Here is a 27,079-nt window from a genome sequence, read left to right as displayed (position 1 = left end):
AATCCACTGGGATACAGTAGAACCTTGACCATGTCTTTAGTCTCAGAGGTCACTCTACCTCTGCCCATCCAAGCCCTGGCCTCCTCCTCCCTCTCCATGAGGAGCCCAAAGGTAATCCTTGGGAACAGACTCAAACCTTAAAAGCTCCTAATTCTTCTAGAAATAGTATCGGCTTCTCTGTCATCTATTAGGAGAGGAGAAAGGGAGTCACTAACAACACCTACATATAGTATGTGGCCTTCTTAATCATTCATTCTGTCACTAAGTAATAATAGCTGTTATAAGGAGACAAATAGTGGTTAAAAAATTGTTGGGGGTGGGGAGAGAGAGTATGATCTGTATAAACTATGAGAGAATTGGCTGTAGGCAGCCTTGAGAAAGGTATGCAGAAGTCAGAGTGCCTGAGCTTGGCAGGCATCCTTGCTAATTTTGTAGGAGATCTTCCAAGTTCTTTTGGTACCTGCCTTTTCAGCTCTGCTAATGATGATAAACTGTTGCCTCCAGGTCCACAGCCAACCTTTTTTGCACTGCATATGTGTTTATCACTATCACTTTCAAACAACAGATAGTAATTAGGAAATATGAGTGTGGGATAGTATAAAAACTCACAGGTGTTGTTTTGATCCTAAGTGACATTGACATCCAATTGACTAGGCTTCTGGGGACAGATCTCCTAAGAAATATGTATCAAAGCTATTGATGTTTTTTTTAAAAATGAGGAAAATAATTGTCACTTGAGCAATGTACTATGATGGCCCATGTTTAGTGTCCCAAAGTAGGGAGAAATTTGAATCAGAGAAGGGACCACATGACAGGGTTACAATCATCACATACTGCTATTGCCAAGGAAGTGGCAATAGCCACTTTTTTGTAGATTTGTAGAGGCACCAGGCACAAAATTCCCCAACCTCTTTCTCCTTTCATAGACTCACTTCCTCCTTCTTGTCTCCCATTGACTGAAGCCAATGAGAAGCCACCAGAAATGTAGTTCCCACAGATCAGCCTTCCAGGGTGCAGAGCAGAGAAGAACAAGATCAAGTGATGGGCAGATGGGAGATTATTTTAGTTATTTTTATTACCTCCTCTGTTCAGGCTCTGAAGATCCACTTAGCTCAACTGAACCTGAGTGAGATCAGAAAGAAGTATGGCTGAGAGATAGTAAAAAATGGTCACTACCACTGGGCAAAGTATGGAAAAGTGATGTTTTTTCAGTAATTTTCAAGGTAACATACTGACATGGCTCTAAGACTATGATATAAAATGTGATAGGAAAAATGTAAAACTGGCCATAAGATGCATATAAAAATATTAAAGCCACCTTTTATTATGGTTTAATTCCCTTAGGCACCACTGATGTAGGTATTAGATATTGAGTTAGTAGAGAATATTTCATAATAGGATGGCAAAGCAGTATTTCTAGAAAATTATCCCTCCATAATCCTCTCATTAGAGTATGTAGGACACAGTGATGCACCATCCAGATTCCTCATCAAATTGAAAGTCTTAGCCCCCTCACCCCATCCTAGTTGCTGGGAATGCTGTTAACAAACAGTTCCCAAGTGTCAGTACTGTCTTAGCTTCCCCAAGGCCACGTGCACCTTCTCAGTCACAGAACAGCTCACATCCCATGATTGATTAACACAGGCTTATAAAGGACCAACCCTCTGTCCTCATCTAGGGTCAGTTCCGAAGGATCATGCCTTTTTAGGACTCCTTCTAGGGATGGCTACAGCTTCCACTGACACTGTATCATCTCAGACTTCTCCATCTTGCTGCTTACCTCTCTTCCCTTCCACAGGTTGATCCCAAGAATACTTTCTAATAAAAGCCCCAAAATTCTGGTCTCCATTTCAGAGTCCACTTTCCTGGGACCCAACCTGTGTCACAGAGAACCCTTAAAAAACAAAACAAAACAAAACAAAACAAAATGAAACAACACTTGTATTTCTCTTTATTGTAAAACAATTAAATGAAGAAATTATTTTCCTGCTAATATTTCATTAAACTTTCTGCACATTAGCTTCCTTTTCCAAGTTTCTAGTTTTGCTCTTGAAATGTACTTGAGAAAATTAATAGACCTGGATATTTCCAAATAAAACCCAAGGCACACTAAGTTTTCTACCAGAAAATCAGAGTGAGAGCAAAAAGAACCAGGGCCAAGCTAGAAAGGAATGAGGACTTAAGAAAAATAGGTAGAAGAGCTACACATATAATAAAAATTTGTTTTTAACTTTAGGGGGAAAAGGAGGAGAGATGAAGGAGAGGGTAATAAACTCACGGATTTATACACTCAGTGGAAAACACACATAAAATGGCAAGTGGATGTCTGGTCTCATGGACTTCCTACACTAGAAATCCACTACTCTTAGGAATCAGAATACTTTTCCTCTGTGGCAGCACCACAGGAGAACACCAGATTTGTCATGGGTGCAAGTTCCCTCCACACTGTCTGAGCTCTACCCTCAGGGGATGTCAAAGCCAGAGTAGCCGAGAGCCCTCTTCGGTGATTGATAGGAAAGGTCAATCCTGCAAAATGATAATGAAATCATATCTTATTCTGTGATAATAGAATAATAATAGCTAACTTTTAAGGCACCTTGCTAAATGCTTAGAAAATACCTCATTTAGGGGGAAAAAAAGGAGATGCTGATAACTATAAATCATGTATTGAGTTTTCACTATTATTAAATGATTATGGATATCCAAAAAAAGGGAAGAAATCAAAGAGGAGCGAGATATAGGGGTTTCTGCAACATGTTAAGTTGGCTCGGCTGAACATTTCCCAAAATTCCCTTTCCTGTATGATTCAGGCTAGGTCAGACAACCAAGGAGGTCCTTATGAGAGATTTGGAGGGCAGTCCTTTCATAGCTCAGATACACTTTTGCTGGTCATCTTGTTAGCCTGAGCCAGTAGCTGAGCTTTCAATGACTCAATCTTTCCATGAATCCAACTTTTTTGTTTTCACCTTACAGACATGGGATGGATCCTCCCACATGAATTTGGTTCAGACACTGTGGCTACACATGCAGCAGGATAGAAGGAAGCGGTCTATTACTCACATAATGAGGTTTTCTGGGGGGAGCAAGGCAGGCTGTCAAGCATCTTGGAAAATGGCTTTGGAAGGCAGGGAAAAGAGATTCACTGGGGGTTTTATGGTGGTCAGAGGATGGGGCTGGGGTGATAGCATACCTGCATGTGTTGGGGCTTATGCAGTTTGAACTTCCCACATTACTCAAGGCAGGGGTGTTTAGTCTTTCTTACCAGCCTGCTAGGTATGGGACGGAAGAAGTGGCAGTGGTAAAGCTCAAAAGCTATGAGCAGGCAAATGACAAAAAATGGGATAAAAGAACAAAAGGAGTCAGTCTCTTTAATAGAAGCTTCTTGGATTCCTGGACCACATGTGTGTGTTTTAGCCTATGACTGAGGGCCTAGGCTTTTGTACAGCACTCATACCACCAAGATCAGAGGCAATAAGAAGGTATACAGGTTTCAGCATATCCTTATGGGCTCCACCTCATGCTTGTTCTTAGTCTCCCCCACTTTACATCTATCTTCCTTTCAAAATTGCCTGAACTATGTGGACTTTTAGCTCTAGCAGTAAGTACAAAGATAACAGCCTTAGAGAGAATACTTAACCAGCTCCCATCATTGCATATGGCCAAATCCATGAAACAAATACATGTGTGTATGTCTGTGTATGTGTACACATTAGTGATTCTGCTTCTCTGATTGAACTGTGACTGATACAGGAACCCAAATCCTAATTGTTTGGGTTTTGGGAACATGGTTCAAGAAAGGTTTGGCATCTCTGACCACATAATAATCTCATTCGATATATTTAATGGCTCTCATTGGGCTCCCAATTAAGTACACAGGTGTTTAAAGCCCCTACTATAGCCAAACTGGAATGCTGGCAGCTCTCTGATCAGACAGGCATATTTACATACACAAAATGCGGTGATGTGGGAAGAAGGCCATGCTCAACTACCACTAGCTAAGAGGCCCTAGCCAATCATCCCTCTTAGCCATGATTAGCTTATTTGTATGGTGGCATGTGTGTTCTCTTTGGATAATCCTCCACTTTATCAGCCTCATTTTGAAAAGCATGTCTTCATGTGTGTAACTGGTGAGGGTTTTTTTTTTTTTCAAAGAAAGACTAAACATATTGAGACTGCTTTAATTATTATTTTTGTTAGAAATCAATTCTCAAGACCCCTCACAGAGTCTAACTATGTCAGTCATGATATCTACATATGGATTTCCTCCCTTTCATTTTTCTCTCACTTCCCTTAATATATTAAATGCCACAGCAATTTCCTACAATGCCCAGTTTGTGTCAAGTGAAGATTTTTCATACTTGTAGACAGGACTTAAAAATGCCAGCATTTAAAAGCTTAAGTTCTTATCAAGGCAAATGATTATAGTCATTTGTGTAATTCTTGTTGACAGTTTTCTTTAACTTTGGTCTCCATGTCATAAAAATTAATGTCTATAATTTGCTTTATGTTCCCACAGAGAGGGACAGCAAAAGAAAGAGGGAAAATACCTGCTCTGTTAGAGAGTGTGGCCAGAATTGATCATGTCAGTGAACATTCAGAATAAAATTAATGCTGCTAAGAGGGAAAGAAAAGGATGGAATAAAAAAAGCATTAAACAAATATACCAGGGGAGAAATATAAACTCTACAGAAGACAGGCCTGCTAATAAAAAGATAGAGTACTAAATTATTATGACTCTAAACTTAGCTGAATGATTGTAGTCATTTTTCAATTCCTGTTTACCAAGTCAAATTAGAAAAATAAACTTGCACAATAAGAATAATGGAGACACTGGAGAATAAGTACTGGCAAAATGCATGAGGGGAGTATTTAGAGTAACTGTGCACATAAACATTTGGTCTGGATGATATGCATTCTAGCATAATAAGAAAATTAGCAAACCTCTATTGAATTGCTTCTACTTGTCTTTAAACAAAGCACTCAAGACACACCATAAGATTAGGGGAAAACAGATGTGATATCATTCCACAGAGCAGGTAAAATGGCTGAGCCAGCTATTGTAATTCAGAAACTCTACTCTAGCAATATAATGAACAAATATAATAAAATGAAAAATCTTTAAACAGTTAGAACACAATGGGACCATAAGCAAAAGATAAGATAAGCTTAGAAAGAAAATATCATGTTAGACTGAAGTCATAGATTTTTGCCAACAAATTAGAAAATCAATGACCAAAGGAAATGAAGTAGATGTTTCATAATTGGCCTTTGGTGAAGCTTGTGACAAAATCTCATAAAATTCTATTTGTTAAATTGGTTTGAATTGGCTTAGAGATGAATATAGTCATCTAGACTGAAAATTGGTTGCTTCGTTGAAGGAATATGCCTAGAAGGCTCTGACAAGGATGAGTATTTATATTTTTCAATGCTCGTAGATTTTCCTTCATCCTTTCAAGGCCTTGATGAAAATGAGGGTAAAGTTACACATTCAGGCACTACCCATATGCAGACATTAACTTTTATATTTTTAGCTAGCTAAATGGTAGTGTATCCATTTGAAGAACACAGATGTAGAAAGGAAATGAAGGAATGGAATAAGATGAAATACTTCTGATAAAGGCATAAAGTACAAAATGCTGGCTGTTTCTGATCATGTCTATGTAAACAAACAGAGGCAGGTGGGGTTGTTTTGTTTTTGTTTTGTTTTTGCTTTACTTTGGTTATCATCTCCACACAATCTGGATTAAAAATAGTTGGAGTATAACTAAGAACTTAACCCTTGGATGATCCCCTTTCTTGATCCTTGAATGATCCTTGAACCTTGGATCTCTCCAGCTACTCTTCTATCTATCCCCCACACCCACTCTTTCCACCCCAAAATCCTTCTTGTCAATGGAAAAAGAGCTGTCAGGAAGCTTCTCAGAGACATACTTTGTGTGACAACTAATGTAAGAGCCCTGCACACACAAGCCAGGTAACAAATAGAGCCTAGAACTTGCTGATTTTCTCTCACCTGACAGGTGGGAACCAGTAAGGGACAAATTTTATGTGGCAGTATCTCAGGATGTGATTGGGGCCTTTTAGTCACTGAGACAAAACTAATGAACAAATAGTAGGATTTTGTAAGATGCCTAAAAACTAGGTCACCTAATCTGATACAGAAGGTAGGAAAAACCATGGAAATGGATAAGCAAAGTAGCAGAGAGGAAGACTTGAACTGGATGTTAAAGGACAAGTAATCAATCATCTGGGATTTAGGAAAGAAAAGCAGGGGAAAGAATGTTCCAGGCAGAGAGAACCTTACATGAAAAGATACAGAAGCAGGTGCACACTGAAATTTAGGTAATTTGTTGTTAGAATGACTCTACACCCTGCCACCATGCCACCACCACTTAAAACTTTTAGTAAATGCTCTATTGTGCATAGGATAGTGGGGTGCATAGAGGATCCCTATTTTGGCCTATAAGACCTATATAATCTGGCCCATATCTAACTCTGCTGCTTTATCTTGCATCCTGTTGGGAGACAATTCTCCATGGGTCACTTGCGTTTCTCCACTTCTTGCAAGAAGTATTAACTGCCCTTTTTTTCCTTTTTTCCTATCTTTCCTTTCCTTTTTTTCTATCTTTTCAAATTAGATTGTATAGGGAACTTCCCTGGAACTTAGAGATAGTGTCTCCCTCTGGAGCAGAAGGTGATTTGCTTATTGTCCAGCATAATAAAGACAATATCTCCTACAGACAGGCCTCAAACAGGCCTACTCTCCATTTTAAAAGCTCAGATTTCTCAAAGATAACACAAGTTCACTGCGTGTTTACCTCCACCTTGATCTCTTCACATTGTCTATGTCAGGCTTATGGTGGTGGCGACAGCAGTGGTGGAGGATGGATGGTAGAGGTGGATGATGCAAATGTGAAGCTCTTGCTACTCGCTGTGTCCTGAGTAATGGAGTCTTTTGTCTCTGATCCCAGAGTCTTGTGTCTTCTGTCAACATCCATAAAATGGTGACACACTAATTTGTTTGTGTACATGTGGAATAAAATCCGAACCCATCACAGCTCTTGAACACTCTTACTTTCTGAACTCTAACATTATTATATATTAGAAAAATGCAAGTTAAGATCACAGAGAGCTATTACTACCTACATTTCAGAATGGTGAAAAAAAATACTAAATACTGGCAAGAATGACAAGAAACTAGATCACTCATACTTTGTTGATGGGGACATAGAATCATACAGCTACTCCAGTATGGCAGTTTCTTAAAAAACTAAATGTGAGATTACAATACATTTCAGCAATTGCAGTCTTGGGCATTTATCTCAGAGATATGAAAACTATGTTCACACAAATACCAGTACATAAATGTTTATTCTAATTTTATTCATGATAGATAAAAGCTGGAAATAGGCTGCTCATATTCAATAGGTGAATGGTTCAACAAACCCACATTCATACCATAGAATACCACTTGATAATAAAAGGGAACCAACTATTTATATAACTTTTTTTTAAAAGAGAGAGAGAGTAAGAGAGCATGAGCAGGGTGAGTTGACATAGAGGAAGAGGGAGAGAGAGAGAACCTAAGCAGGTTCTACACTCAGTGTGCAGCCCATTGGAGGGCTCCATCTCATGACTCCAAGATCATGACCCAAGCCAAAATCAAGAGCTGGATGTTTAACTGACTAAGCCAATCAGATGCCCCAGAAGAAACAAACTGTTGATACATACAACAATTTGGAGAATTGGGGAAAAAATTAGGAGTGAAAAAAAGGCAATCCAAAAAGGATTACACATTGTATAATTCCATTTATATAACATTTTGAAATAGTGAAATTTTAAAGATAGAGAACAGATTAATGGTTTCCAGAAATTAGAGATAAAGGAAGAAGCAGGGAGAAAGGTGGATGCTACTACAAAGTGGTGGCATCAGGGATCTTTATAATGATGACATTGTTCAGTATCTTGACTGCTGTAGTACATACATAAACCTATACATGCAATAAAATTCTATAGAATTAAATATACACACACACATTCGCACACAAATGAAGACAGGTAAAACTGGGGAACTATGAATAAGGTCAGTGGATTGTATTAATGTCAATATCTAGTCTTAATACTGTGCTATAGTTTTGTATAATGTCATCATTGGGGGGAACTGAGGAAAGAGTCCACAGGCTCTCTCTGTGTTACTATTTTTTAAATTATTTATTCATGAGAGACACAGACTGAGAGAGAGAGAGAGAGAGAGAGAGAGGCAGAGACATCGAGAGAGGCAGAGACACAGGCAGAGGGAGAAGCAGGCTCCATGCAGGGAGCCTGATGTGGGACTTGATCCCAGGACTCTAGGACCATGCCCTGGGCCGAAGGCAGGCACTAAACCACCGAGCCATCCAGGGATTCCCAGTCCGTATTATTTTTTATAACTGATATAAATCTAAAATTCTATCAAAATAAAAATTTCTGCAACATGTCAAGGATACTTTTTTTGGATAAGAAAGGAAATCTATCAAAGGATATTTAAAAGCAAAAAGAGAAAAAGGATGAATCATTTCCTGTTTACACCGCATCAAAACCAACCAGTTTAATTCACTGTTACAACATTATATAATTCCACATTTATTTCTGTGTATTTTGATGGATTCCTCTTGCCTTATTATACTATAAGCTTGTTATGGCAGGACCATGTCTGGTCTGCTCATTATTTTAGCCCGAGGGCCTGACAGTTATTAGGTCATCAAATATTATTCAATAAATTAATGAAGGAAATTTTAAGAAGTAATGCTAATGAATCAGATGAAGCAGAATTTCACAATTGGGAATATAATATTTTAAGTACTGATAATGTCAAAGAAAGTGCCAGGACAACAGTGATCCAAGTGCACCCAAGTGTCTTATTGACTAGGGTTCACATCTGCTTCTGCTACTTCTCTGATGGGTAACAAGGCAAGTGATATGGTTCTCTAAGTCTTGACTTCTTCATCTCTGAGGCATCCCTATTAATGGCATCTATCCTACTGGGTTGTTATGAGAACTGAAATTATATAGGTAAAGCACAGTACTTGGAACACAGATGTTCAATAAATGCTGCTTCTTCTACTAAAATTATTAATTCCACTTTTAAAACTCATGTTACAAAACCAGTGGGTCCAGTTGAAGAAGGAAGACACAGGTCAGAAGGTTTCAGACTGAAAGAGATTTTTTTTTTTCCTAACAAGTGTTTCTATAGTGAAAATGTTCTATAAGTATATTATTCTAATGGGAGATAAAAACAACAAACCAGTTAAATAAAAGCATTAAAAAATTCATATTTACCAAGATATTCCATATTCTGGGCCATAATATATTCTAAAATATTTTTTTTTAAATAGAGACCATTTAAAGTCTGTTCTCATCCCACAATGTAATTAAATGAGAAGTCAATAACAGAAAAATAGCTGGAAAATCCCTAAAATATTTGGAGATTATAAAACATACTTCCAAATAACATGGATCAAAGAAAAAGGTATAAGACAAATGAAAAAATATTTTGAACTAAATGAAAATGAAAATATAACATAACCATAAACTGTGGGATTCTGAAAAAACACTGCCTAGAAGGAAATTTATAGCATTGAATGCATATATTAAAATTGAAGAATGGTAAAAAATTAATAACCTAACTTTCTACCTTAGGAAACCAGAGAAAGAAGAATTTAAGTCCAAAGCAAGCAGAAGAGAAGATACAATAAAAAGCATGAATCAATAAAATTGAAAAAAATAGAGAAAATCAATAAACTAAAAGCTGGTTTTTGAAAAGATCAATAAAATTGATAAGCTTCTAGCAAGGTTAACCAGGAAAAAATAGGAAAGACGCAAATTTATCAACATCAGAAATAAGAAAAGGGTCACCACTACTGGTACTGGGGATATTAAAAGAATAATAAAAGAATATTATGATCAATTTTATATCCATTAATATGAATACTTAGGTGAAATGAACCAATTGCTTGAAAGACATGAAATACTAAAACTGACAAAGGAGAAATAGATAATTTGAACAGGCCTATATTGCTAAATAAAAATTTTGTAAAAATAGAAACCATTGAATCCTGATAATTTTGACGGTGAATTCTATAAAAAATTTAATGAATATAATGACATAAGTTCTCTACAATCTCTTTCAGAAAATAAAAGTAGATGGAACACTTTCCAATTTATTCTGAGATTAGTCTAATATCAAAACAGATAAAGACATTGCAAAAAGAAAAACCATTATTTCTCATGAAATATAGATATAAAATCCTTCACAAAATATTAGCAAGTATATATATTGATGCTGTATAAAAATAATTACACCACGAACAAATGTGATTTAATCCAAATATGCAAGGCTGGTTCAATATTTAAAAATCAACATAACCTGTATAACAGGCAAAAGTAAAAAATAATATGACCATATCAGTATATTTAGACACAGAATTTGATAAAGTCTGATACTCATTCACGATTAAAACTCTCAGCAAATAGGAATAGAGAAGAACTTTCCCATCTTAATGAAGAAAATGTACCCAAAAATCTATAGGTAATGTAGGAGCCAATGGCAGGCCACTCCAAGATGGGCCATTTTGGCATGAAGGCTACTTTGAATTAAAGAGCTATCAAAATCCAGCAGACTCAAGAAAAGTTCTTTATTTCCCCCTATACTGCCTTAAAAGAATTTATGTAGAGGACCTATTCTAGGAAGAGTGCTATCACTATAGAGAACTACATTATGATATGAACTAGGGATGGTAGATAGGAAGGAACCTAGCAAGGCCTGTTTGATCAGTCTTCTCTTTGCCCCATTTTTTTCTGAATGGCCCAGCAAATATTGTTTACCTAACATTTACTCTTCATCATTCTTTTTAAGGATTGCATTCCTTACTTTGAAGGTCCTAGACCCCTAACCTTTTCTCCTTAGTTCAGAATGACAGATATATCTCATGTTGCTTGACCGTCTTTGGAATGTCCATGCTTGTGTGGGTTCCCATATGTGCACTATCAAATTTTATTTTCTCCTGTTCATCTGTCTCATTAATTTGATTCTTAGTCTGGCTAGATATGAAGGGAATAGGTAATTCTTGCTCCTTGCCAATATTATCATACTCAATGGTGGTAGACTGAACTCTTTCCCTCTAGAAAGGGGTAGAAGGTAATGATAGCCTCTCTTTACCAATCTTATTCAACTTCACCTTGGAAGTCCTAGCTAGTACAATAAGACAAGAAAAGGAGACAAATAGTAGATTAGAAATAGGTTTGAAAGGAATAAATAAAACTCTTATTATCAAGTGACATGATTTCCTGTGTAGAAAATGCCAAAGTATTGGGCACCTGGGTGGCTCAGTGGCTGAGCATCTGCCTATGGCTCAGGTCATGATCCCTGGGTCCTGGGATGGAGTCCCACATCAGGCTCCCCAAAGGGAGCCTGCTTCTCCCCCTGCCTATGTCTCTGCCTCTCTCTCTCTCTCTCTCTCTCCCATGAATAAATAAATAAAATCTTAAAAAAAAAGAAAAGAAAAGAAAATCCCAAAGTATCAGTAAAAGACTTGTGGAACTAGTAAGCAAGTTTGGCAAGGTCATGGGATACAAGGTAAATATATATGTCAATTGCTTTCCTATGTATCATAGTGAGCAACTGGAATTTGAATTTTAAAAAACAATACCATTTATAATAGCATAAAAAATGAACTAAATTTAGATATAAATTTAATACAACAGGCACAGGGTCTCTATGAAAATTATAAAATTCTTATGAAACAAATCAAAGGAAGATCTTGGATAATGGAGACAAAATTCAGGTTCAGGGATTAGAAAACTCAGTATTATTAAGATGGCAATACTTCACAAATTGATATGTAGATTTGATATAATTCCAGTCAAAATCCCAGCAAGTTTTTTGTACACATTAACAATCTGATTCTAAAGTTTATATGGGGGCAGCCCAGGTGGCTCAGCGGTTTAGCGCTGACTTCAGCCCAGGGCCTGATCCTGGACACCTGGGATCGAGCCCCACGTCAGGCTCCCTGCATGGAGCCTGCTTCTCCCTCTGCCTGTGTTTCTGCCTCTCTCTCTCTCTCTCTCATTCTCTCTCTCTCTCTCTCTGTCTCTCATGAATAAATAAATATTTAAAAAATAAATAAAATAAATATTTAAAATAAAAAATAAATATTTAAAAAATAAATATTAAAAAAAATTAAGTTTATACGGAAATGCAAAAGACCTAAAATAGCAAACACAATACTGAAAAATAACAAAGTCAAAGGACTCACACTACTGATTTCAAATAAACCTACAGATATCAAAACAATTGTGATATTTAGTAAAGAACAGATTCATAGATCAATGGAATAAAATAGCTCAGAAGTAGATTCACACAAATATAGTGAACTGATCTTTGAGAAAGAAGCAAAGCCAATGTAATGGAGAAAAGGTGATCTTTTTAAAAAGGGTGCTACAACAATGAGATGTCTTTATGCACAAAATAAATAAATACATAAATAAATAAACAAATGAATGAACCTCTATACCCGTACAGTTTTCACAATAACTCAAAATGGATTGTAGACTTAAATATAAAACTACAAAACTAGAAAAGAGCAAAGCAGAAAATCTATGTGAACTGGTTTGGTGGTAAGTTTTTAGTTATAGCACTAAAAGTATGATCCATGAAAGAAAATATTGGTAAGTTGGACGTTATTGAAATAAAAAGCTTCTGCTCTGTGTAAGACATTTTTAAGAGGCTGAAAATCAAGTTAAATATTGAGAGAAAATATTTGGAAAACACATATCTGATAAAGGACTTGTATCCAAAACATACAAAGAATTCTTAAAATTCATCAAGGAGAAAACAAACCCAACATTAAAAAAAGATCTGAATAGGGGAGCCTGGGTGGCTCAATTGATTAAGCATCTGCCTTTAGCTCAGGTCATGATCCCAGGGTCCTGGAATGGAGCCCGTTGTTGGGGCAGGCTCCCTGCTCAGTGGGGAGTCTGCTTCTTTATCTTCCTCTGCCCCTTGCCCCACTCATGTTCTCTAAAATAAATAAATAAAATCTTTAAAAAATAAGATCTGAATAGCAACTTCATCAAAAAAGATAATCAGAAAATACATAAACACATGTAAAGATTCTCTGGGCACATGGGTGATTCAGTTGGTAAAACATCTGACTCTTGATTTCCACTCAAGTCATGATCTCAGGGACTTTAGATTGAGCCAGGCTTGGGGCTCCATGCTCAGAGTGGAGTCTTCTTGTTCCTCTCCCTGGCCCTCCCTCTGCTCATGTGCTCTCCCTCTCTCTACCACTCTAAAAAAAAAAAAAAAAAAAAAGTCTTTAAGAAAAGATTCTCAGCATTGTTTGTCATTGCAAATTGCAAATTAAAACACCATAATTTTACAGTGGAAAATCCTAGCAAATACTATCTTGGCCAAGTGAGCCAGGTCAATATTAACAAGAATGTCACTGATTGTATGTACTCTTACCTGATTCTAGTTATTAGCAAAACATCAGCCAAATCCCAAATAAAGTATATACCAGTAGTCCTCAAAACTATTAAGGTCATCAAAAACAAGGAAAGTCTGAGAAACTGTCACAGACAAGAAGAAGCTAAGGAGACACGACAACTGAATGTTGAAACTTTGATGGAATCTGGGGACAAAAAAAAAGGAACATTAGGTTAAAACTAAAAAAAAAATGCATAAGGTATGGACTTTAGTTAGTAATAATGTCTCAATATCATTAATTGAAATGTACCATATTAATGTTTAATGTTAATAGCAATGGAAATTTGGTGATTTGGTACATGGGAGTTCTCTGTACCATCTTTGCAATTTTCCTGTAAATCTACAATTATTCTAAGAACAATTTTACTATCATTTTTAAAGCTTTGTTTAATGGGAATGGAGTTTCACTTTTGCAAAATGAAAAATTTCTGGAGTTACATTGTGCAACAATGTGAATATACGAAACACTAATGAACTTTACACTTAAGAATGTTTAGGATGGGGGCACCTGGGTGGCTCAGTCAGTTAAGCATCTGTCTTCAGCTCAAGTCATGATCCCAGGATCATGGGATCCAGTCTGGTGTAGGGCTCCTGGCTGTTCAATGGAGAGTCTGCTTCTCCCTCTCCCTCTGCCCTCTTCCCTTTGTGCTTGCACGTGCACTTGCTCTCTTTCTCTCTCTCTCGAATAAATAAATAAATAAAATCTTTAAACAAATTCTTAAATTTGTTAGGATGGTTAATTTTTTAAAAGACTTTATTTATTTATTCATGAGAGATAGAGAGAGAGAGAGAGGCAGAAAGAGAAGCAGGCTCCATGCAGGGAGCCCGATGTGGGCCTTGATCCCAGGACCCCAGGATCACACCCTGGGCCTAAGGCAGGTGCTAAACTGCTGAGCCACCCAGGAATCCCCAGGATGGTTAATTTTATATTATGCATTTTTCACTATAATTAAATTTTTTTAATTCCTTTATTTTTATTTTTATTATTTTTAAAGATTGTATTTATTTATTCATGAGAGACACAGGCAGAGGGAGAAGCAGGCTCCATGCAGGGAGCCTGACGTGGGACTCGATCCTGGTCTCCAGGATCACGCCCTGGGCCAAAGGCGGCGCTAAACCACTGAGCCACCTGGGCTGCCCTTAAAAATTTCTTAAAGTCTCATTTTCACTTTTAGCCTCACGGCCAGGAGTTTCTCATTCTCTTCAATTGCTTTTAACAATACATATTAATTCTTACAAAATTACAATTATTAGTGTAGGTTCTAGCATCAATACAATGTTTAGCATATCTAAGCTATGCTAAGCATTTCACAAAAATCCTTCAAGTGTATCTTTATAGCAACTCCATCAGGTGGGTATTACTATGCCTCTCATGTCACGGGTGGTAAATATGAAGCTCAGAGGATTTAAGCAAATTGCCGCGATCTCATCGCTAGTAAGGAGTTCTAATTTCCAGAACTGTTGGACTACAAAAATCCACACTCACACCTACTTTGCTATATTTGCAGATTTCACTTATACAGTTCACAAACTCCAAGTACTAAAACAAACAAAAAAGCACAAGAGTAAACAAATGAATAAATGCCGAGGCAGCAGAGCAGCCAGCCAATTAAGTGGCTTTGAAATCCTTATGCATTTCCCACAACAGCTTTTTACCATTTTATAGATTGTGAGTCACTAACTATGATCATAATAATACTAATACTGGGTCCTATTGCTTCCTTATATTCAATTAATCTCACGAAAACTGGGAGGGAAAAAAATGCTATAACCTAGAGACTGGAGACATCCTAAAGGTAGTACTTTTACACAAATGCTATATTTTTAGGAAAACCTGGCCACAAAAGGTCCATCCTAAATGTCTTTTCTCTTGAGGGGACAAAGAGTCTTAGGACAAAGAAGGGATGTAGTACCCTGAAGAAACAGGTTATTCCTTCATTTTGCTTAAAAACCAATCTGCATTTACCTGTCTTGTTTAACTAAGAAGCTCCTGTGCACTTGTCAAGCAGGGGCTGTCACTGATGGAAAAGCAATCTCACACTGAGATTTGTAAAATCTCACGTTGCTCTTCTGGCATTTTTAAAAAGGCAGAAAGCTCACAGAAGGCAAAACTGGATACTTCCTTGCAGGTTAAAGTTGGAAACCTTTGAGGAAAATATTTCAAGCTCTGGTTGATGTAAAAATCAGCACCAGAGCTTACTTTCAATATGGAAAATCATAAATCGCTGGAATAAAATCCCTGTTTTGGATGAGGGAGATCATGTGAGAGGAATGTGGAAAACACATAAATAATTTTGAGTAGAAAAGTGAACACATTTTCTAACCTCAAAAGTCTACAGAGTCTTAACCCAGAGTCCAAACTCTATGACTTCCTGCCCCCCTTTCATTAATTGTATTTTCACAGACTCACATGAAAGGAAGGCATAACCCCTATTATCAGGGTTCATATTTCAATACAGATTTATTAGCTCTACCCTATTGATCATGTTAGCTGAGGTTTCTCTAGCCTTGCTGGTGTTTTGTTCTCTGATTTTCCCAGGATTGAAATGAAGTATGTTAAAACTCTTCTTATTAGAGTATCTCCAGTAGTTTCTGCTTTTTGAAAATTGTTATGTGTTATTGGAGGCAGAAATAATAGTAATAATGATTTTTCCATCTTCTTGTGATTTTCAACCTTTAGTGTTACAAAATATCTTCGTTCACCTCTTTTAGTATTGGGGGGGCTGATTCTATTTTGACTATGTTAAGACCTTTGCTTTGCTTTTCATCGCAATTGCCTATTCTTTTATTTTTAACCTCCAAAATCATTCAATTTTAAGCACAGCCCTTTTAAACAGCGGTAAGCAAGAATTTGCTTTCATGGACAATCCAAAAATCATTTTTTCCCTTTGTAATAAGTGAAAGAAGCCTGTTATGTTTGTTGATACGATCTGTGTGTCTGGTCCCTGTTCCATCATATTGTTTTATGATATTTTTTGTTGAACGCAGAAAGTTGTTCACTATGTGATCTTTTCTCTTGCCCCCTCCCCCTTTTTAAGATATATACTAAAGTACTGGATAGTAAAATGATATAATGTCTGAGATTTTCTTTAAAATGCTTCAACCATAAAAAGTGTTGGCAGCAAGAGATAAGTAAGTACAGATACCACCGACAGATATTGAAGCTGGATATTGTGGATCGTTGTAGTTTCTTTTATGTGTCATCAGAAATTTTTGTTTTCAAACATGGTTTGCTTTTTAAACAGTTGTAAAAAAATAATTTCATCTTTTTCATGTTCTACAAAGTTTGCATGTTTTTTATTTACTTTTATAATAAGCCAAGTTCTATCTTCATGAACATAGACCTGAAATAATGAAAACTTAAGAGCTTCATAAAAAGAAGAGTTAGTCTCTAAATCAAATAAAGACCTTCTCTATTGCCTCAAGCGCTGCAATAAATTATACATACTGTAAATGAGCACAGCTTCTTTTAAAGTTACAAGAAACAATTTTGTCTTTGTGAGAATTTTATAACTACATCCAATAGCCTATAAAAAGCCTCTCTTGATGCGGTTCCCATGGTGACAGGACATAATATATGTGTCCATTAAATTTGGAAATGTAATGAAGTGTAATAAAAATCTACTTCAGAAAAATACACTTCTCAGCATATTTTTATTAATTAAAATATTGCATTGAGCATTTTTCATGTCTGCATGCCTGACAGCAAATAAAAGCTTTGCCACATATTAACTGTGACTCTTGAGTTTCATCCAATATTAATTGGTACAAAATAGGAAAGGCATTTTTGCAGAGAAAATATTTTGACTGGTGGCCCAGAGTGATTAATGGGTAAACAGTTATGCTTCTTGAACTGTGCATATACCATTTCATATGCCACGAGCAATACGGATTCTGACATTTGTGTCCACAGAGGCAGTAACAGACTAGAAACCAAGTATCGTTAATCCTTGAGGAAGAAGAGAAGTTCTAAGTCCCTACCAGAGCCTTGCTGAGAATATGTGACCATTTTACTTGTGGGGGAGGCAGAGTATCATAAAAAAAGTTTAAGAAAAACCTGCATGAGTTCAACTGACAACAACAAAGCAAAGACCACAACAAAGATCATCCCACTAGGCAACTAGAGACACAGAAGTTGAAAAAAAAAAAAAAAAAAAAAGTTGGGGGAGGAAGGGGGAACCAAAGAGTAATGAGCAAATCGCTCTCATATTCAACTTTGAACAGTTAGAATTTTAAGCAGAATAAGAGGAAAGGAAAGAGTCTTATTCCCAGGATGATTGCTCAGTCATCTTCAAATAAGGAGCAGAAAATTCTCAACTACTTTCCATTTGATATCCTCTGTGTATGTCCTCCCAAATTAACAATACCTGAATGACTCTGACACACTTGAAAGCACCTGGAAAACATAACTGGTGAAAGCGTACATAGCTTCTGCTCAAGAAGAGCATGAATATTGCCTCTCTGTGATATTAATCTGAGAGGCATTTGCCTTTTGAGTTCTTCTGTCATATTGTAATGTAATACCTACAAGAATCTTCACTGGCCTGGTTGCTGTTCCATGAAGAACCCAATTGATCAAATCACACTGAGCAAGTAACCAACTAAAGAACTAATGTAAGTGGGACTTACTATGTCATAAACTGTCTCCCCAAAACATTTTTTAAAAACACTCTTATAGGATTCCCATTATGTAACCCACACCTCAAGACCCTAGATAAATTTTCTGGAATTTATGGAAAACACCTGAAAATATCACTGCTCCCACATACATAGCACCATTACTCAAAAATGAGAGGAAACACGTGGACACAATATCTATACCAGTATAGATATTCTATTCTATTACCAGTGCTATCACTGAGAGCAGAGTATCAGTAGTATATTAGGTGGTACAGATTTGCCTAGCTGTTGCAGTGAAAAGGCAATCCATAAATGTTTGGAAGTTCCCCAAGCAAATTTCTTTTCTTACAGGTTCAGAAATTTTTGGAAGTTGGAAACTCCGGGAGTTGCACATATATCAAGGCAAAATGGATAGCAAAAGAAGTGAAGAAACCAAAAACCTTCCAAATCTGGAGGCTCCTGAGGCAATGGAGCATAGCCAATTCCCAACAGCTACTCCTTACTTAATGAGGCACCCTCCTTTCACTAACCATGTGGAGGGATTCTCGACCAAAATACATCACAGTACTCTCTGAGAATTAGAACTCTGGTCAGGCTTCCCTGGTTTCCAACACATACACTCCAGCCCCCGTCTTCTCCAGAGTTTGTCTGAAGCATTCCCCTAGCCCCTGGTGCTTCATTCCACATTGAAGCACTCGTCAGATTATCTTTAATGGTCTCCTTCTCTGTGCCTGCCCACTCATCCAACTGTGAGCCCCTTGATAGTGGGAAGTGAATTTTTTTTCATCATTCTACACTTGAATACTGAACATATAAATGTTGCTTTACATAGATGGAAAAAGTCTTGATGATTAATTTATAAAATATTGCTTACATATGTATACGGATTCCATAACATTCATAATGGTGCGCTCCCTCCTTTGTACCTCAAGATCACATTGTCTGGAGAGTAGATACATGAAGATGCTTACATTGTTCTCTGTACTGGCTTGACTACTGAAAATATTACTAAACTGTCAAATCTGAATATGGAAAAAGAGAAAATACGTATACCGAGTCGCTACTCCTGCCTATTTGTGCCCATTTATTTATTAATTCTTTCACAGTATATTTTTTTGAGCACCTATAAAGTGTTAGGCTTGTCCTAGGCATTGTACAAGGAGTATTGAATAAATAGAAATTTCTTTACATACATAGAGTTTATCTTCTACTTTGTTTGGGGAAAAAGAATAAAATAGTAAAATAGAGATACCAAGCAAACTTAGGTTGTGATAAGCACTTACAGAAACAAACCAGAAGATGTAACAGTGTGGCTGGAAGGAGGGAGGGGCAATTCTCACAGATGGATAGATAGAAAAGGCCTCTTTGAGGTTATTACTTTGATCAGGATAACTGCAGAAGCCCGAGGGAAGGAAGTGGGGTAAACTATGATGTCAGAGAGTGCCCCTTGGCTGGGGCAAGATTATGGAAGGTCTTAAAAAATGCTACAAGGAATTCAGATTTTATTGCAGTGTCCAAAGAAGCCATTAGAATGTTATAAGTAGGGAGGAGACAGGATCTTTCTTTAGGAAAGACCACTATGGTTGTTGGGTAGAAATGGAATGTGCTCTGCCAAGAGGTGAAGCCGAGGACCCCTTAGGAAAATTGGGCTGCATTTACTCTACTTCACCCTAATGATTCCCAAACATGGAAAATTTTGCTTCCCAAGGGATATCTGGCAATATCTGGAAATGTTCTTGTTTGTAACAACTAGGAAAGAGGGGTGCTAGTGGGCAGAAGTCCTGGATGCTGCTAAACCAATGAACAAGACAGCCCTTCTCAACAGACAACTACCCATCCAAAGGTGCCAAAGTTGAGAAACCCTGATTAACTCTATACAGATCTGCTCTTTGACGTCTGGATTGCATGACAGAAGTAACAGGAAAAACAAGTTATATAAATTACAAAGCATGTATGTTCATGGAAGCACAGAAGCAAACTATGGGTTTAAAAAAAAAAGAGAGAGAGAGAGCCAATAAGAAGAAACTGTAAAGCTAGATTTAGAGTCACCGCAAACATAGAATCATCCAGTAGTCCCTTTTGTACCAAAAACAACAATGCTTTGCTCTTGAAACCAACTGACTTAACCTTAGTTTCTTATTACATCATCAACATGGTGACCTTCATAGATAGAGAATACACATAGTTTTTTCTTTTTTGAGTTTCCTTTAAACTAAATAGCATTCCATTTAGACTATATTAACACTTAGAAATTCTTGATGAACGGCATTTCTTGTCCTTGGATGTGTCTTCCTTTCAATAGGTTCATAATTTGCCTTCAAAATTTAAGCATTTTATTAGTAATTGGGATTAAAATTATTCTTTACAACAATACCTGGACCTTCTCCGTTCATATGTCTAAAAACAGAGACAGATTCCACAACAGACAGTACTGTCACATACTGTTTTTTTTTGTTTTTGTTTTTTTTTCCATGAAGAGACTGATGCAACAGGATTCTCCCAACAAATTATTATGCTGAGTCTCAGAGAAGGTTTCACACTCAAAGAGAGCCCCTGGGATGCTGTTATTACTCTTTGAAGGACACTTGACTTTCACCGAGCATCTGCCTTGTTTAACGTACCTCCACTAAATGTGAGCACCTGTACTGAATATGTTAACCAAGGAAAACAGCTAGCAAGAAACCATTCTGAAAGCCCCAGGACTTTGCCAGTAGGTTACAATACAATTTAGATCCCCCCCCCCAAAAAAAAAATCCTTAAAAATAGGCTTCAGAGGTTTCCTTTAAAGTCTAGATTTTCTGAATGGCCACAATGAGTGAAAATCAACAAAAAATAATGGAAAAACAACGATTACATACTTACATACAAGCATGAACATTAGACCTACTAGAATAAACAGATTCTAACATGAGGCAGACAAAGATATTTAACAATGAAATACAAGTTAATACCAGTGAGGGTGGCAGGATGGGTACTCTCATGCACTACTGGGAAGCAGGGTTTATAAATTATTACAAACAATATTTGCATATTATTCTTCTTATTAAAATATTTGTATATTATTATTTGTATAATCTGATTTTGTAGAATCATCTCCAAACAACTTTTTGAACAGTTTATGTTTTATAATCTGATGTAACTTCCTTTCTATCCTAAGTGAGTGATCAGAGAAGAACACAAAGATTTATGAATGAGGGTACTTCCTGCAGAATTACTAATAGTTGTGTGAAATGGTAACTACAGCAGCCAGGAATTTGTCTAATTAACAGTTATAGTTAACCTAAAATATGAAATATTAATAAGTCATTAAAAATCAAGTTTTCAGGAAAACATTGAAGATATTAATGTATCCCTAGAATTTAAAATACTGCCTGGTACATGATAGTAAACCTCCTAAATATTTGTCAAATGAAAGAATGTGTCATTAAATAGAAGAGCACACAAAATCGTTTTTTTAATATAATCCACATTCTCTTATAAGCATAATTTAGATAGATAGATAGACCTGTACTGATGCATAGAAAAAGAACTGAAATACTCAGAATTGTTTAAAATGGTTTGGGGTTATGGGTTTATACATCATTGTTATTTTCTTTATTTCTTCCTTTATTTAAAAAATCTTCTAAAATAAATATTCACCAATTCTATAATCAGAGTGATCTTTTTGAGTGTGCATTAGAAATATAAATCACCATTCCTTTTTGTGGTGTTTCTTACTGGCCTTGACTCCATCTCTCTATTGAATCTCTTGAGTATTTATGGGATCAATTAATTGAGTTTAAAAAATATTTGCTGATGCTCTGTTAGGGGTCTTCCATGATCTGGGGAGATGTGAATAAATAGTACAATTCCTACTCTTAAAAATATTATGGTAAATATAAAGTTGTATTACTTATTTTTTTTTAAGATTTTATTTATTTATTCATGAGAGACACAGAGAGAGAGAGGCAGAGACACAGGCAGAGGGAGAAGCAGGCTCCATGCAGGGAGCCCAATGTAGGACTCAATCCTGGAACTCAGGATCATGCCTTGAGCTGAAGGCAGATGCTCAACCACTGAGCCACCCAGGCATCCCTCCTTATGTTTTTAATAGAAAGATAATACAGTTAGGATAAAACTACAGAAAACCTCCTAATGGAAGTAAGTGGGCACAGGCTATCATGGGAGCAAAGAGGAAGAGTGTCTTCACCAACATGGAAGAGACCAGAAGGAAGAGGTAAAGTCATAAGAAAAAAGCAACGAGTATACAGTTGTAGAAGCCATGGAAAGATGAGCATAGAAGGCGACCAGTTGGCGTGCTGCCAAGGAACCAAATAAGACAACACCTGAGATGTGAAGTGAACAGATAGCATGGGTAGCTTTGCTTTTTGGTGTGTATTCTAGTCACATTTTTATTTCTACCCAAGGAGACATGATCAATGACATGTCTACTGCCTTCTCCAGCCTTCAGGCCTATTTGCCACCCCCTCCACCTGACTTTGTCAGTAAACACCCCCTCTTCTTGGTTATAGCTCCACAACCCTGATCATTCCATTCTCCACATCCCCAAATCTTCCACCTTACTTTCTTGCCCAAGAAACACATTCCCTAATGTTTAGGACATTATAAGACAAAAAAAAAAGCATCTTAGGACAGGGAATTCGTGACTGAAGCTGCAGAGAAGGTCAGTTCAAACAATGAAGTAACTGGTAAGATGGTAACTTTCAAACAAGACCCCTCTAGCCCTTCTCTGCTTGTTGCCACATCAGGCACAAAAGATGGATTACCTTAATACAGGCCCTTTGCATTAATAAATACCAGGTCCAATGGGAAGAGCCCCTGCTAGGGGTATCCCAGTAAGGTTCACAGCAACATGCACTTCACTCAACAGCCACACAATTACAACAGTTACTAATATGAGACTATGTGACCAATAGAGCTTAATGCATTTTGTGGCAAAATGTATATATAAGCAACTAATGTGGGAATTTTTTTTAATTTCCTTTTTTAAGCACAGAGTTCAGAATTAATTCAAAACATAAGGCAGCCTAACCAACGTGTGGACCACAGAATGTTGGTTTCATGGGATAGCTGTTATAAAAAGCAAGGATCCTAACTAAAAATCTGGGAAACACTGGATAAGACAAGTTTTTTTTATCACTGTCTTTAACAAGTCAAGGTGAATTGAATTTCTCCTAGAAGATGATAAGATATATAACATTTCCCAAGTTTATGTGACCACAGAATCTCTTTGTACAGATTATTTTGCAGACCTAGGGTTTTCTTAGGGAGCATACTTTAAAATTTAATCATAGTACCAAATCATATTTTAAAATTATAGAATCAGGTTAGATCTCTAATCTCAGTGAGGAGTGATTCCAGAACAGCTGTTCTCAATTGTGTCTGCACGTTAAATCACCTGAAAGGGGAGTCTGGGTGGCTCAGTTGGTTAAGTGTCTGCCTTTGGCTCAGGTTGTGATTCCCCAGGGTCCTGGGACAGAGCATGTGTAGGGCTCTTGGATGCTCTGTGGGGAGCCTGCTTCTCCCTCTCCCTCTGCCCCTCCACATTGTTCACTGGTGCTCTGTCAAATAAATAAAAATATTTTAAAAAATAAAATAAAATCGCCTGAGAAACTTTAAAAATTCCTAATGCCCAACTCTTATTCCAAATCATTCAAATCAGAATCCTCAGAGGTAGGACCAAAATATCAGGATTCAGTAAAACTCTGAGGGCAGCCAAGTTGAGAGCCACCACTATCGAGTCTCCTACCAATGCCGGATGCTCTTCTTCAGCATCCTTGATATCTTGGTGTGCTAGCTCTCCAATATGGGGAACCCCTGTGGCTGCATGAAAGAGTGAAACATCCCTCTGCTATATCAAACACAAGATGAAACCCACTGTGTCTAAGATAACATTTATCTCAGTAATATCTTATATTGCTGAAACTGTAGGGCACATGCTACATTCCTATCTTCCATCAATAAATGAATGGCCCATATTTTTTCTCCTTAGTAGTTTGAACATAGTGTTCCACATAAAATTCCCACAAAGGGAAAAACAGGCCTCAAATTTATTAATAAAGTTCTAACAGCAAATATTGAAAAGCTGATATCCAGACAGAGAGTACAGAATATTAACTGTGACATGTAATATTTAAGGGCAGAAATTTTTTATTAATATTTATATACCTAATATGTACAATCGAGAAATCTAAATAGCAGAGATGCTTTTTGCATTATGCAGACAAAGGCCCAGTGAATCTCTCCAGCCTCCAGGGCACAGAGTTAGACTGTCTTGGAGGTAGGAGCTAACACAGGCCTCCTTGCCAAACTTGTCCTTGGTAGGAACCTTAATTAATTTTATTTATAGTTCTACCAAGTACAGCTCTGCTTCTTGGTGAATTACTCAGAACGCCTGTTTAGTTTTAAGACGCTGCTTTCAGTTGAATAGTTAAAATAAAAATATGTGACCTCCAGGGACTCCAGCCCCACAAACAACCATTCAAAACTTAAAACCTAAAATCATATGCCTTTGAGAGAACTGAGCAAAAACCATTTTCATAAATGACACCCTAAAAAAGCACTGTCCCCGATTTGGGATGAATGGTTATGTGGTAGGTCAATTCTGTTAAAATATGTAATATTTTATTCCCTTCCTTCTCATGGATTTCATGCAAAATTTGCATCAAAGAAAGCAAAATACATAGTGCTTTATCCTTAAAACTGAAAAGGTTTATGACAAGGTAGTTGTATTATTTATTTGAATAATAAAATAAAGCCCAATATCAACCTGACTTGCTAAAACCAGCTATCTGATCTTGGAGTCACTAATCTTTATTTCCTTCATAATCTAATTTCCTTTATTATTTGCATTGCTAATGACTGTTTTGATTAAAGAATTAGGGATAGAAATGATAATGCTGTATAATTAAGTATGCAGATTTGGAGCTTTTTGCTTTTAAATGCCGTGTATTGGAAGAGCCAGATCTTAGTAGTAGATAATTTGTGAAATTATATATTGCATTAGTAACGTGCTGGCATAGTTAAGGAGCTAAAAATTTCAGGATTATCCCATCTCCAGTAGCTGGTGGTCCATAAATATACCAAATGAATCTAAGTAGGCTTTTAGAAAATCCAATTTATTGAATTAAGTATGAGTTTTAATAGCCCAATAAAACATAACTCAAAGATAAATATTGAAAATTACATTGCCCAATTTCAACACAGCAACTCATTGAATTTTATCTCCTTACAAAAAAAAAAAACAAATATTATAATTATTTTTCATGACAAATTTGTATCTAATTTAAATGATACTCCTTTGTGAACCTGAGAGTTTCTGTAATAATGGGGTAAAGTTATCTGCTTTTTTCAACACAGCTTATTAGGTGTTTTAAAGAATGAATGAATGAATGAATGAATGAATGAATTTGAGAGAGAGGGAGTGTGTGAGTGTGTGAGTGAGTGTGTGTGTGTGTGTGTGACAGAGAGAGAGAGAGAGAGATTGAGCACACACCCAAGAGCAGTGTTAGGGGCAGGGAGAGAGACAAGCAGACTCCATGCTGAGGGCTCCATATCATGACCCTGAGATCAAGACCTGAGCCAAAATCAAGAGTCAGCTGCTTAATCAACAGAGCCACCCAGGAGCCCCTGCTTATTAGGTGTTTTAAAACTGAAATATTAAGAAGGCCTCAGGGAGTATGTAGCACTTATGCTAAAGAAGAGGAAACTGGGAAAGCAGCTGAGAGGATGCAGGAATTGGCATGTATTTCATGTTGTGGTTGGGCCACTGTCACATAGAAGAGGGACTGGACTTTCTCTGAAGCATCTGAGACTAGAGAACAAATAGAAATAGGCTGTAAAACAACATAAGGAAATATTTTCAGGCAGTCAAAATTATTTCAAGAATGGAAAATTCCCCAAAGGAAGTGATTCTTTAATTAATAAAAGCAATTGAGTCCAGGGTTGAAGGACACAGGCAGAAAGATTGAAGAAGAGGTCGGGCATCAGAATCAGGAGTCAACTGGATTACTTTCAAAGTTTGGTTTTATCCTGAGGTCCTAGAAGTTTCTGAGATTAATTAAAGTTCATTGGGGAATATTAAAAATCAAGGAATTTAAATGAATCACTTGAAAGAGCAGAAATCAAAATCTATTGAAAATGACTTTTAAACCAAGGTGCAACCATGGAGAGACACACACATTTTTGTAATTAAATAATTCTCTATTAAAAATCTGTACAAGTGGATGCCTGGGTGGCTCAGTGGTTGAGCAACTGCTTTTAGCTCAGGGCATGATCCAGGGGTCCTGGGATTGAGTTCTGCATTGGGCTCCCTGCGGGGAGCTTGCTTCTCTCTCTGCCTATGTCTCTGCCCTCTCTCTGTGTCTCTCATTAATAAATAAGTAAAATATTAAAAAATAAAATTATAAAAAAATCTGTACAAGCATTGTCATCTTTTTCTATATAAAGTCACTTTTTGGGGAAAATCTGTACAAGAATGGTCTTTCTTGATATGTCAAACTAAAAATTATCAACTATTAGATACTTGCATGCTTATAATTGCTATCCTAGATTTATAATGATTTTTTCTTTTTCTTGATTATATTAATATTTAGTTTTCTTTAAAAGGGCATGTTTAATTGGGAAATAGGAAGTTTCAGTAAGGTATTAGAAGTATGTGTTTGACTATATGTAGATATTCACAGAAAAAAGTTAAAAACTGAGACACTTAGATAATTCTTTGTCAAAGCCTCCCTTTCACCTTGCCTGGATACTACGTAAAAAAAAAAAAAAAAATAAGAAGAAGAACTTAAATTATGATTATCTAAATTTGTCCTTTAATTTCTCAGTGCAGAAACAGCATATATATTCCATCATCTGAAAGCTCACATAAATTGATAAAATAAGCATCCTGGATATATTTTGCCAAAAGTAAGAGGGCTCTATCTTAGTGTC

General features: G+C 36.7%; 2 long non-coding RNA genes across 14 annotated transcripts in view; both read right to left on the bottom strand.

Moving 5' to 3' along the window:
• LOC140603746 (uncharacterized) overlaps positions 1-18,669 on the bottom strand; it is a 141,787-nt gene extending 123,118 nt beyond the window's left edge. For 4 of the 8 annotated variants that reach the window (XR_012006732.1, XR_012006729.1, XR_012006731.1 and 1 more), the window contains exons 1-4: positions 18,495-18,669; positions 13,505-13,670; positions 1,781-1,894; positions 1,080-1,122 (exon numbers count right to left, since the gene is read on the bottom strand). This is a non-coding gene — a long non-coding RNA (uncharacterized lncRNA). Of the gene's footprint in view, positions 1-932; positions 1,123-1,780; positions 1,895-6,818; positions 6,985-13,504; positions 13,671-18,494 lie in introns of all 8 variants that reach the window. The other 4 variants (XR_012006734.1, XR_012006735.1, XR_012006730.1 and 1 more) reach the window with 3 other exon arrangements.
• The window catches only part of LOC140603751 (uncharacterized), a 285,757-nt gene that overhangs the window by 207,539 nt on the left and 51,139 nt on the right, over positions 1-27,079 (bottom strand). The window lies entirely within an intron of this gene.

The sequence above is a fragment of the Canis lupus genome, chromosome 14 (genome assembly GCF_048164855.1).
Source record: "Canis lupus baileyi chromosome 14, mCanLup2.hap1, whole genome shotgun sequence".
Classification (NCBI taxonomy): domain Eukaryota; kingdom Metazoa; phylum Chordata; class Mammalia; order Carnivora; family Canidae; genus Canis; species Canis lupus.
The sequence above is the reverse complement of the archived record's forward strand: the minus strand, read 5'-3'. Positions and strand labels throughout refer to the sequence as shown.